Source organism: Petaurus breviceps, unplaced genomic scaffold (genome assembly GCF_028583685.1).
Source record: "Petaurus breviceps papuanus isolate PSGF00001 unplaced genomic scaffold, PetGlider_PUasm1.0 90903, whole genome shotgun sequence".
Lineage (NCBI taxonomy): Eukaryota > Metazoa > Chordata > Mammalia > Diprotodontia > Petauridae > Petaurus > Petaurus breviceps.
Genome location: NW_027187376.1, coordinates 457,477 through 472,152, shown reverse-complemented (window position 1 = coordinate 472,152; position 14,676 = coordinate 457,477).

Genomic DNA, 14,676 nt, shown 5'->3' with positions numbered 1-14,676 from the left:
TCCCCAAGGTTCCTAACAATAATGTTAAATATGTTTTATTTATGTTACAGATAACATATACATGTGTATCTTACAAATACGTAAATCATGATACTTTTTGTTTGCACATGATAGATAGATACATTCACATAATGCAGACATCCCCAGAGTCCAGACCTTCTGTAGAAAGCCAGTGGGCACACACAGTAAAAGATCAGAAGGCAATTTAGGGAGACTAGAGACCTTCATCTTGTGCCTTACAGATGTCCCTTGAGATGGCTGAGTTTTACCCCCTAGAGATCTCTTGCTCTATATACAATCCTTTATTTATTTATTCATTCATCTATTTATTTATCCTTTATTTATCTGATGTTTGTCCTTCCCTCCCTGACATCAGGGAGGTGATACCAAGGTACTCAAGTGAATTGGGTTGAAGTGAGGAAGGGCTGTGAAAAGTCACCAGACTCACTTTCTCCTCTGGACCATCTGGGTCCAGTGGTGAGATATAGATAAGGATGACTGGAGATGACCCTATTTATTTATTTATTCACCTGGGAACATCCAAGGCCTAGATTCCCTTCCCCAACTTCATTTAACCACTGGGCAGACTGCTCCCTTCTACTCTGGCTATCTTGTTGGATATTTCTCAGTCAGCCTGGCCTCTGACTCCATCAAGTGACTAAAAATGCTGTCTCCAAAGTTCTCCCAATACACCCAATGGTCTTTTACCAGTTCTCTTCCTTTGTGACCCCTCTGCAGCTTTTAATACTGTTGATAAACCCCTTCACCTGCTTTGGTTTTAGTTTTACTGCTTCTATGACTGTCTGTTCTTTCTCAGACTCCTTAGCTGGCTATAGGCAAAACTTTGAGGTGAGAGATAGCTTGTCTTTTGTGCTTGTTCCTTGAACTCCTGGCCACATCTCTCTTGGGTGTAGGGAGGAGTCAGCAAGTATTCCTGTTCTAAGTGCTAAGGAAACAAAGAAAGATGAAAATCACAATCCATGCCCTTTCAGAACTTGTTCTAATGAGAGAGAACACATGTAAATCTCTATGTACATACAGAGAAAATACAAGGTAATCTCAGAGTGGGGAAGAGAGGAAGGTGAGGTGTGCCCTGAATTTTGAAGGAAGCTGGGGGAAAGTCAAGTAGCAGAGGAGTATGGAGATCATTCAAGTCTTGGAGGACAGCCAGTAAAATGGTATAGAATTAGAAGATGGAGTGCTGTGTGCAAGGAGCAATGAGTAAGCCCATGTAAGCCACAGATGTCTGTGGAGGGAAGTAAAGTATAAAATGACTAGAAAGACAGGAGGGGGCCACCTCCTAGGAAGGGCTTTAAGTGTCAATCAGACAATTTTGTCTTTGATCCTAAAGGTAATGGGGAGCCATTAGAATTTATTTTGTAGGAGAGAGACATGGTCAAACCTGTTTTGTTTTTTTGTTTGTTGGTTTTTTTAGGAAAAATGCTTTGACAACTAGTCCAAGGATGAATTGAGATGGAGAAAGATGAGACAGGGAGATCAACCAGAAGGCTATTGTAATAGTGCAGGTGTGAGATGCTGAGAAGCCTGCACATACCAGGCGACGATACCACTGGATGGATTGAGATATAAGTGAGAGATGTAAAGGTAGAAATGACAGGTTTCAACAAAAGACTGAATATATAAGGTGAGAACAATGAAGAATTGAGGGTGATGTCAAAGTGGCTGGCCTGGGTGGCAGAGAAGATGGTGATCGCTTCAACAGTGATAGGAAAGTTGAATTAAAGGCAAAATTTAGTGATAAAGATAATAAGTTCTGCTTTGAGCATGTTGAGTTTGACATGCCTATGAGGGGACATCCAGGTGGTGCAGTTCACCATCCCTGAAGTCAGGAGGACCTGAGTTCAAATCCAGCTTCAAACACTGTAATGTAATGCCAAGCAAAGGCAATTTCCCAAGGTTCAGAATACCAGCATAGGTGCTCTCCATTTTATTCAGTGACAAATTAAGAACAGAGAAGGTCAAAATATGACATCATTCAAAATACAGCATTTACTAAGTGTGATTAAATAATCTCCAAGTACTACCCCACCCCAGGACCTTCCATTCATTCAATCAATTACAAAGTCCCGGTTCTAAATACTACTCCACCCCTAGGCTGTACCTTCATACCATCACAAACCCCTCTTCTCAAATGGAGATTAGTTTCCAAACATAAGCAAAGTACATTCCATTTGTTTAACCATAGAACACAAAAAGGTCAAAAGTTCCCCACCCCTGGATCACAATTAAATCTACCCCATAGTTACAACAAGTTTAAGCACAGCACTTAATACCCAAATGGAGGTCTTTTCTTCATCTTGACAGGAGGCAAGTTCTCTGCAATCTTAGTTCCTGGGGAGACAAGGCTTAGCAAGGCCACAAGATACATTGCCAGTCTCTTCATTGACTCATCCTCTGTCTGCAGAACAGTCCTAGAACCCCTGAAAACATTAGCAAAACCCTATCCCAGGATTTCTGTAAACATACAACAAGAAAATCCTTCTTCAGGGCTTCTGAACCAACAGAAAGGTTCCCAGACCCCTGCAACAACAGCACTGCCCTTCACCAGTGGACAGTATTCACTCTCTGTCTGCAGGACAGTCTCAGGATCTCTTAACCAGCAGCCAGGTTCCAGGACTTCTTCAACAACAGGACTGTCTTTCACCAGTGGACAAATCTGGCAAAACAACATCAAAACAGACAAAGTACCAGCAAAACAGCCATGTCTCCTCAGTCCTTGGCAGCTCCGGGGGCAGGTCTCAAAAGTCCAGGGCAAGTCAAAGTGGCCCTCAGCAATCCTCTCAGTCTCTCTCTGCCTCCACGAGGGTGCTGCTTCCAAAAAGTTCTGCCTCTCTCTTGTCTCTCCAAATCTACCTCACCAGCTCCTCCCAGTTCAGGCCTCTCTTTTTACATCAACAAGTCCATCCCACAGGTGGGATTAACAAGCTCTGGGTTTTAACACAATCAATTTGAAAACCAAGCCAATACAGGGGGAATCTTTATATTCCATTACTATCACAAACACTTACTAGCTGTGTAACCCTGGGCAAGTCACTTAACTTGTTGCCTCTACCAAAAAAAAAAATGCCTATGAGACAATTTATTAGCTTAGTACCTCCGATGGCCTCCAAAAAAAGCAAAAAGAGTTGCCTATGAGACATCCAGTTTGTAATGTCAAGCAGTTGGTCATATGAGACAACATGGAGCTCAGAAGAGAAATTAGGACTGTTATCTGTAATCTGAGAATCATATTCATAAAGATGCTAATTGAACCCAGGGGATTTGAGGCCCTACACAAACACACAAGAGGGCAATTCACTGGTGTGCCCTGTGCTTTACCCTCTGTGTACTAATCTCTTAAGTGAAATGTTTATTGATAAAATGTTAATAACTGATTAACCAAGGTATTTGCTTTGGTAGGACCTTTATCAAAAGACTTTTGTTCACTGCTGTTCAGTTGTGTCCAACTTTTCTTGACTCAGTATGGGGTTTTCTTGTCAAAATTACTGGAGTGGTTTGCCATTTCCTTTTCCAGTGGAATTAAGGCAGAGGTTAAGTGACTTGCCCAGGGTCACACAGCTAATAAGTGTCTGAGATCAGATTTGAACTCCAAAACCTAGTACTGTATCCACTGAGTCGCCTAGCTGTCTCATATAAAAAAGACTGCCTTAAGTCAAAGGAATGAATGGGAGGGAGTGGTGGAGCTTAAAATGTGAGTAGTAGGCATACCAAGGTTAGGGTTTTGGTTTCCAGAGATCTTTCTTTTTTAAAAACTTTTATTGATGCCTTAAAAAAAGTCACATTCATTCCTGATATGCTTCTTCTTAGCCCATGAGCCTTCCCTTGTAACAAAGGGGGGGAAACAGTTTAGCAAACCAAAAAAACACATCATATTCCATACACATAGTCCCCTTTCTGGGGCTACCCCTGGCAGTTTGCAATATTGCTCATTCTTATAGCACATATCCAAAAAGTTGCCAAATTATATCAGTTCTGCCTTTACCAAATCCCTCCTGTCTGTCTCCTCCTCTTACACAAGTTCCTTCCACTGTTGTCCAAACCTTTATTACCTCTAGCCTGAACTACTGCAATAGTTTCCTAATCAATCCTTTAGTCTCAAGTCTTCTCCTCTCCAAAATGTCCTCCACACAGCTGCCAGAGTGTATTTCCTAAAGGTCACACATCTAATCATGTCACTGACCTGCTCAAGAAACTCTAATGGCTCCCTTTTGATCCTAGGATCAAATATTTCATCTTTTAAAATGTCTCTTTTTGTGTAAGTTTTATAATATACATGCACAATAATAGTATATTTAAATGCACTTTATAAATAAGTGTGTATGTCTACATCTATCTAGATATACATCTATATCTATGTTTTGATATCCATATCTATCTTGGTATCTATATTACTATATATTATGGATATATTACTATATCCATATCTATATATCTATGTCTATATCTATCTTTATCTATATCTATGTGTCTATACCTATCTGTATCCATAGATATCTATGGATCTGTATCCATAGATATCTAAAAGGTTTTGTTTTATTTTGTTTTTACTGAAAACAGTGTGGAATTGTAAAAGTTTGGAGACTTTATTGACTCCACATCTCAACTCCTCTGCTTTTGAATTTCAGGGCCAGTTCATTCTCTCTGCCTTTCTGTGATTGACTGCTTACACCTGGTCATTTCTTTGATCCCATGGGGGACTCCATTGATCAGGACTGCCTTTATGAACTCCTTCCTATTCTCTGACCTTTCTCCCCTATCCCTTCTGCATTCCACCTTCTCCAGCCTATAGGTCACTAGAAAGCTGATTTTAGCAGAGCAGATTTTAATTTGGATCAGGCCTCCTTTGGTGCTGTTCCCTATCAGGAAATTAGTTCCTTAAAGGGGGAGCTAGGTTTCGATTTTCTACACCAGTTAGTGCTATGCTAATATTGACTAAGGATCATTACATTGCCTTTCACACTTTCCTGCAAAATATAAACACATTAGTTATACTAGGAAGCTGCTCTAAGCCTGGAGGCCTCAATTCAAACAAAGCATTGTTTTAATTGGTTGGGGAAGGGTAAACAGGGCTGACTTAATGAGTTTGCTAATGAATTTCCTTGGTTAGGGGTCATATATTTGCAGCTAAGGAAAGTTCTACCATCTCCCAATCACACGGACTGGACCTGCCCCACCCCACCCCCCAACTTTGCCCTACTACCTCAACACAACAAATTCTATGTACTTTAATTTGGGAACCCTCTGAGTCAGGGCAGGGATGACTATTATGACTCCTCCCTCTTCTTTTACTCACTGGACCTTTGTTCTCCCTTTCTCTTCCCATTCCATTTCATCCCAACCTATCAACTTTGGGCATCTTTCCTCTATGTCAGGAAATCTTTCTATTACTCCTGATGACTAGTCAACCTCATTCCTTCTCATTCTTTTGTCCAACCAAGATGGAGGCAGGGTATTTTCCTGAGCCTACCACAGTTTCCTTTCTGTGAGTCATTGATTCAATGTCACTTAGGGGACAGAGAGGCCCCTTCCCACAAGAGGAGCTCCAGTTGTGGGCTCAGCTAGGCCTAGGTTCAGTCCTGGGTGAGCCTGACCTCAAAGAGAGGAAAGTTGGGCTCTTCTCATGATTTCTGGCTTATTTTGCCCCAACTCTTTATTTTATTTTGTTTTTGCTTTTTGGAGGGCAATTGGGGTTAAGTGACTTGCCCAAAATCACACAGCTAGTAAGTGTGTCAAATGTCTGAGGTCGGATTTGAACTCAGGTCCTCCTGACTCCAGGGCAGGTGCTCTATTCACTGCACCACCTAGCATCCCCTCCCCAACTCTTTAAAGACAAGTATGGTTTATGTCTAGGATTTCCCCTAAAAGAGAAATTATATAAGGACCCAGTGACTTCTAAGGTATCTTCCAGGTCTTAAAAAAACAAAACATATGTTCTTTCTAGAAAAGATATACATGTAGATACCAAGTTTCAGACAACTCCACCACACACAGAAAATTCTTAAAATACAAATCACTCTTCATCAGAGTGCATTAAGAATGTTTGAAATATAAGACAATAACCCATCATATTAGAAGCCTTTTCTGGTCCTTAATCTTTGTACTTTCTCTTCCAGACAACCCCCAATTTATCCTTGGTATATCTTATATCTATATAGTTTTTGTATGTAATCTACTCCATTGGACCTTTATCCCCATTGGATTTTTTTTAAGCAGTTGGGGTTAAGTGACTTGCCCAAGGTTACACGGCCAGCTTTTTTATGTGGGTGTTAAGTATCTGAGGCCAGCAGCGATCTGGGTCCTCCCCAGACCCTGGGCTGGCATTGTTGCTCACTGCACCGCCGAGCTGCACTCTCCCCATTGGACGACTTTGACCTCCTGAAGACAGGATTACTTTTTGCTTTTCCTTATATCTCTGCGGTTTGGCACAGTGCCTGGCACTTAGTAGGCAACTGATCAAGTCTAGTTGACTTACCATACCCTTTATACTGTTCTGGGAGGTAAAAGAAATTCTCCGGTCTGTAGGACATATTCACATTCACCTCTGATCTCCACTTTCTAATCAAGTGACAAATTCAGATCTCCTGGAACACTAGGGCATGACGTGGATTTTCTTTATCTTTACAGCTATGGTATTTTTCTGTCATTGTGACATGGCCACCAAAAAATGTACAATGTAATCTTGGGGTGCATTATACCCCTACAATCCTACTGTCCTCTGCCCTCATCAAACCCCACCTGAAGTATCATGGTCAGGTCTGGGTACCAGGGTTTAAGAAGGACAGTGATAAACTGGAGAGTGTTGAGAGGAGGGTAACCAGAGTTCATGGCATGTCAGGACTGGTTGAAGGAAGTCATCATCATCATCATCATTATCATCGAAGCTAACTTTATATAGTGCCTACTATGTGGCAGTCACTGTACTAAGTTATTATTTTATTTCATCCTCAACAACCCTAATAGATAGGTGCTATTATTAGACTCCCCATTTTACAGATAAGGAAACTGAGGGGAATGGAAGTTAAGTGACTTGCCCAAGGTCACACAGCTAGTAAGGGTCTGAGACCAGATTTGAACTCAGATCTTCCTTACTCCAGGCCCAGTGCTCCATTCAGTATGGCACCCCAACACCCTCACTGCCCAAATATCACCACATTATTTCTTTGCTCAGTGTTCGGTTCTATTTGGCTCAAACCCCTGAATTGGGCCAGACAACACAACATGGTAGAGTCGAAAGTGTGTTGGGTTTGAAGCCAGAGGAGCAGGGTTCCATTTCCAGCTCTGTTATTTACTTGCTGTGTCATCCTGGTCAAATCACATAGCTTTCTGGGCTCCAGTTTCCTAATCTGTATAAAATGAGAAGGGTTGGACCAGGTGACCCCAAAGGTCTCTTCAGCTCTACATCCATGATCCCACAGTCTGGATTGTCATAGGACACTAACTGACCTTAGACTGACCATGAGTCAGCGCTGTAACACTGTGATGAAAAGATTGTGAGGTCATTTTCCCGTTACAGCCAACCCTGCCCAGACTTAAGTCAGAGTCCTGTGTGCAGCTCTGAACTGGGCTGCTGAAGAGCAGAAGAGAAGATATGGAGGGGGGTCAATGGGGGAGTGAGGCAATTAAGATGAAAAGACGAGGGCTTAGGCCACAAAAGAGAAAGCTGAAAGGGAAACTCCATTCTTTGATAACAGCCCCTTTCCCTTCTCGGTTAATCCTATCCTAACCAGCTACTCCAGTCCTCAGTGATCTCTTCCTCCTTTGAATTTCTACAGTGTTCACTCATCTGACATTTCCTATATGACCTTTCCCTGTAAATTCATTTTCCATTTAAGTAAAGTGGCCCAGAATTTTGGGAAGCTCTTTTCTGGGCACAGAAACATAATTAAGGCAGGAATTTTGAATGAAATATGTGTGTTTATTGCTTTTCTCCCTCCCTTTTATTTGCGTGAGACATCTACAGAATTGCAGACTAAGGGGAAAGTATGGTACTTGAGATCCACATAAGTCTTGTGGGCTTAGTGCCAGGCACATAGTAAGCTAACCCTTCATGTACCCTGGCTACACAGGCTCTCTCTCTGTCTCTATCTCTGTCTCGCTCTCCATCTGTCTCTGTGTGTATGTGTGTCTGTCTGTCTGTCTGTCTGTCTGTCTGTCTGTCTCTCTCTCTCTCTCTCTCTCTCTCTCTCTATATATATATATATATATATATATATATACATATATAAGTGTTCATACTAGTGCATACCAGCTCTTTCCACAAAGTGATACATCATTTCTGAGCCTATACAAGGTTTATGGGGCAGATGGTCCATTGTTACTTTTCTTATTCTTCTTACTTTCATTAAATGTTTTTGCTTTGAACTAATATTGTCCTCTATCTGAAAAGTAAAAGTAAACACATTGGTGGGGGCTCAGGAGCTATCAAGTCATTAGTAGTTTATGTAGAACACCAAGTACCTCAAACCAGAGAGGTTTTTGTGGGGGAGGGGTCACCTGAGTGAGAAGGGAATATAGTACTTATTCATTTAAATATCATCCATAGTGCTAGATTTGGAGTATGAGGACCTGATACTGATTTCAAATCTGAGCTCTGCTCCTTAATATTTTTGTGACTTCTGGGAAGTCAACTAATCTCTGAACCTTCCTTTCCTTATCTGTAAAATGAGGATATGGGACTAGATGGTATCTGAGGTCCCTTCCAATGATATCTACCTGAATCTATGATCTCTAGATGTTACAGATGTATATTTTATCTTTCCAAATGAACTATAAGTCCCTTGAGGGCAGATTGACTCCTCCACTCCTTTCCAGAAAGGTATCTTTTTTATCTAACAGGGGCTTAGATTAATTAACAGAGGCTGTCGATTGATGGTTGAGAGTGACTAGTGGTTCTATCTTTATTGAGGCATATTTGGTAGAGATGGGACCAATGAGGCTCTTATTTAACCTATGGAGGTCTTCCCCTTCCCTGCAATTTGTGGATTTAGAGAGTTGCCTTGGGGTACTAAAGGCTCTAAAGGGTCACACAGCCAGTATGTGTAAGGGGCAGGACTTGAACCCAGCTCCCTAGCTACTCTGTTATGCTGCCTCTCCAGAGACAGGATATGGGAAAGAATGCTATGATTTCGAAGGGTATTGGAGTCTAGCAGTACTGATGACTGATGGAGAGGAAAGGCCCTGCCAGGAGAAGAGGGAGTCACAGAAGGCTAGAGCAGGCTGGCATCCAGAGCAAAATATTAGGAAGCAGGTCCAAAGTTAACTGTCAGCAATTCCCAGAAAGGATCAGCAGAGGTCAGGATTCAACCACTTTAGCTTGACAATCTATTAGCAGAGAATTGGCAAAATTTTGGATGACTAATAATAATTATGAAGATTAGTATTTATGTAACACTTTTAAGATTTGCAAAGAGCTTTCCAAACAACAACCCAGAAGGACCACTTTGCCTCAATCATCTGAATGTTTGGGGGTAAAGTCTTTCCCACTCTCTCAAGTAGGTATCCTTCCCATAGAAGATACCTAGAGAGAATTCCTCTCTTAGAGACTTTGTACCCTTACTCTGTAACTGCAGCCTATGACTGACTTCCAATGTCTTTCCACCCCTGCCTCCAGGCATTTTCACTGGCTGTCACCCATGCCTAGAATTCTTTCCTTCTTCATGTCCATCTTCTGGCATCCCTGGATTCCTTCAAGTCCTAGCTAAAATTTCCCCTTCCATAAGCCTTTCCTGATACCCCCTTAACGCTAAGTGCCTTCCATCTGATATTATCTCCAGTTTATCTGATATGGTTTTTTTATACATTTTTATGTTGTTTAGTAATTTTTTAGTCATATCTAACTCTTCATAACACCATTTGGGGTTTTCTTGGCAAACAGGGTTAAGTAACTTGACCAAGGTCACACAGTTAGTAAATATCTGAGACCAGATTTGAACTCACCAAGATATATCTTCCTCATTCCTAGTTCTATATCCACTGCATCACCTAGCTGCCCCTTATTGATATATAATGGTTTGCATATTGTTTCCCCCTATTAGACCATGAAACCTTTGTGAGCAGAGACTGTCCTTTGCCCTTCTTTGTATCACAAGCATTTAGCACAGTGCCTGCCTGGAACATAGTAGGCGCTTAATTAATGCTTATCGATTTACTTTCAGGTCCTTCAAGGTCCAGGTGCAATTAAGCAATAAACCAACAAGGATTTATCAGAGCCTATGTCCCAGGTACTGTGGGACATACAGAGACAAATGAAACAATGCTTGTCCTCAAATACCTTCCAGTCCTCAGGGGAGCCAATATGGATACAATTCACCTCCTTTCTTGAAGCTTTCCCAAGCTACTCAATTCATAGTTATTTCTTCCTCTACCACTCAGCAATCACTTCTCTTTTGTTTTGGTTTGTTTGTTCTTGTTGTTGTTTTTGCTTTTTGAAGGGGGGAAGGTAGGGCAATTGGGGGTGTGATTCTCTTTTTTTTAATGAATTTTTATTGATAAATTTTATTTTTACATACATTCATTTCTGAATATGTCCTTTCTCTTTCCTTCAAACCATCCCTTGTAACAACAAAATTTAACAGTTTAGCAAAAGGAACCAAAATATTAAAGAAATTTGATATGTGCAGTATTTCACACCAATAGTCCCCCACCTCTGCAAAGAAGGGAGAGGGCTGTGTTTTCTCACCTTTCTTTTCAAGGGACAGGCTTGGACATTATATTTACATGCCAGTAATTACACTGCTGTCTTGTGACATCCTTTCTGCTTTCTTGTATTGATCCTTAATTCATTTCACATATGTCTTATCTCTGCAGCTATAAGATCTTTGAAGACAGAGCAGGGCCGATTTCCTTTTTCACACTTTTATAATGTAATAATGGTTTTATATATAATATGTATATTATATACAATATGTAAATAATCACATATTTATAATATTTATAGTTATATTTGTTTTGTTTGGTCGTTTCACTTGTATCTGATTTTTTGTGACCCTGTTTGGTGTTTTCTTGGCAAAGATACTAGAATGGTTTGTCACTTTCTTCTCCAAATTATATTTATTATAATGTAATAAATGGTTATAATATAATGTTATGATGATGATAACAGCTAACATCCACAGGGCATCAACTTCTTTGAGGTCCTGATAGCCAACATTTCTATGGTACTCCAAGGTTTGCAAAGAATTTATGTTTTGCGTGACTGCATATGTACAATCAATTTCATATTGCTTGCCTTCTCAATTCAGCAGGAGAGAAATAGGAATCTAAAATTTTTTAATTAATGTTAAAAATTTTTTAATGGAATTAGTAAATATTTATAAAATAGACATCTTTTTAAAAAAGAACTTTATGTTCTCTCATTTAATCCTTACAAAACCCTGTGAGATAGATACTCCTGATTCTGTACAATTTTTAAAATAAAGTACCTCCTTTAGTGTCAGTCCCAGTCCACCATGGCTCTCTTCTTTCATTTAAGCAGCTCTAGAAAGCTCATCTCCTTCTGGAAATCATCTTTATCACCATCGATCATCTCCATTACCACCAATTTCTTAACGCTCCCTCAGTTCCTCCCTTCATGACAACTTTCTTGGGCTATTTATTACAGAGGGCCTCTAATCAGTTCCCTAGTCTCAAGCCTCTTCCCTCTCTAATCCATCTTCCCCTCTCAGCTGCCAGAGAGATCTTCCTAAAGAACAGATGTTACTTGTCAGCAACTCCATATTACCCCTAGGATAACATATAAATTCCTCTGTTTCCTGTTTAAAGCATTTCATCATCTGGGTCCAATCTTTCTTTCTAGACTGATTTTGTATTAGTCTTCCCTTCATACCAGCCAAATTGGCCATTTTGCTGTTCCATCTCCCACTTCCATGCTTTTGCATACTATCCCCCGTGCCAATGATGCCCTCCTATCTCACTTCTGCTTCTTAGAAGTCCTATCTCTTTCCAAAATTCAGCTAATAAATCACCTCATACATGAGGCCTTTCCTGATTTCCCCATCTGTCAGTGCACCTTTCCACCAAATCACTTTCTCTATATTGTGTATTGACATGTGCTTTTACATAGTATTTCCCCTTGATAGAAAATAAACTCCTTGAAGCCAGGAACTGTTTCATTTTTACCTTTGAATTTCCAGTGACTGGCACAATGCTTTATTAATGATCCTAGCATTGGATTAAATGGAATTATTACTGTGTACAAGGCACTGTCCTCAGTGTTTGGGAAATATGGAAAAGTCTAAAATGTCGTTCCTGCTGTTGCTTCCTGACTCTCCCTACCCTCAAGACCTTCTGGGAACAGGAGTAATGGAGAGGAAGTCTGGATTTATCTAAGCTTGGCCTAGGTTCCGTTTGTGTGTACTTGGCAGGTATCCCAGGTAACAATGTCGTAATAGCTCCTACTTGCGTCCTGCTTTTCATGAGCATAAACCAGAAAATGAGTGTAGTTTGTATTTTTTGCCCACCAGGTGGGGCACTACTCCAGTCTCTAGACTATTTGATGTTGCTTTGAAAAATGCTCAAAACAATCTTACCTTACCACTCTTCGGAGCGTCATCAGCCCACCGACTTCAAAGAGCTGGACAAAAAGAAACCCTCAAGGATTGGGTTCTGAAGTTGTTCAAGGGCAGCAGTCCCCCCTGCCTTTTTTTCTTCTATATGTCTTTATCAAATTGCTTCCATTCTTTTCATTATAATCTATTTTATTACAATTAACATAATTTTTCTGGACTTTTGGAGGATATTAAACTTTTAATGAAAATAATGTAGCTAGAGACTTTTTAAATACATGTACAATCACATTAATCAGAACAAAAGGGAAAAAACTTGAGAGAGAGAAGAAAATAGTATGTTTCAATCTGCATTCAGACTCCATGGTTCTTTCTCTGGATGTAAATAGCATTTTCCATCCTGAGTCTTTTGGAATTGTCTTAGATCATTGTATTGCTGAGAAGAGCTAAGTCTATCAAAGTTGGTCATCGCACAATGCTGTTGTTACTGTGTACTTTGTTCTCCTGATTCTACTCACTTCACTCAGCATCAGTTGATGTAAGTCTAGGTTTTTCTGAAGTCATCTGTTCATCATTTTTTTATGGAACAATAGTATTCCATTACCTTCATATACCACAATTTGTTCAGTCATTTCTCAATTGATGGGTATCCCCTCAATTTCTAGTTCTTTGCTATCAAAAAAAAGGCTACTATAAATTTTTTTGTACATGGCATTGCTTTCCCCTTTCTAAGTATCTCTTTGGGACAGAGCCCTACTAGTGGAATTGCTGGATCAAAGAGTATGCACAGTTTTATAGCCCTTTGGACATAGTTCCAAATTGCTTTCCAGAATGGTTAAGGCAGTTCACAACTCCACCAACAATGCATTCATGTTTCAATTTTCCCACATCTTCTCCAACATCTATAATTTTCCTATTTTGTCACGTTAGCCAATCTAATAGGTGTTATGTGGTACCTCAGAGTTGTTTTAATTTAACAGCAGCAATTCTTAACCTGAGGTCCTTGAACCTGTTTTGGAAAATGTGGGGGTTTTTTTGGAGGGGGGGAAGACAGGACAATTGGGGTTAAGTGACTTGCCCAAGGTCACATGGCTAGTAAGTGTCAAGTGTCTGAGGCCAAATTTGAACTCAGGTCCTCCTGACTCCAGAGCTGGTGCTCTATTCACTGTGCCACCTAGCCACCCCTGAAAATATTTTGATATATGTATTTCAATATGATTGGTTTCCTTTTGTAATCCTATCTGTTTTATTTTATGTACTTAAAAACATCTTCCTGAAGAGGAATCCATAGGCTTCACCAGAATGCCCTAGGGGTCCACAACCCAAAAAAAGGGTGAAGAACCCTTTTGCTGGGGGATGAAAAATAAATCATCATTCTCCAATATGAAGGATATACAATCTATTGTTCATCATACTCCCATACTATATGTTGGAAATTTCCCAGCTTGATTTCAACACTTTCTATTCATATTTCATAGGCAATCCACTTTCTTTGGCCACATAGTTTAATAAGCAGTAGGACTGCAAAGAAAACTTGTCGTATTTCTCTCCTGGGACACTTTGTCTATTGGTCTCAAAAGAACAAACTCCTCAGTAAATCTCCTTAGGACATTTCCTCCCTGGGTGAGGAGGGGAGGGAGAGGCAGAAATATGAAGAGAAAGTGACTGAATTCTGAGACCTGCTATAGTTGACTGTACAAATAAAGGAGGAATCAATTGAAGTACCAGGGGATTAGGTATATCTCGGGCTTCTCTGAAAAAATACAAGAAAATGTGAAATATCTTATTGGAAAAACAACTGATCTAGAAAACAGATTGAGGAGAGATAATTTAAGAATTATTGAACTACCTGAAAACAATGATCAAAAAAAGAGCCTAGATATCATCTTTCAAGAAATTATCAAGGAAAACTGCTCTGATATTCTAGAGGGTGAAATGGAAATTGAAAGAATTCACAGATTGTCTCTTGAGATTCCAAAATGAAAACTCCCAGGAATATCATAGCCAAATTTCAGTGCTCCCAGGTTAAGGAGAAAATATTGTAAGCAGATGGAAAGACATAATTCAAAGATCATGGAACCAAAGTCAGGATAACACAAGATTTAGGAGCTTCTACATTAAAGGATCAGAGGACTGGTAATATGATATTCCA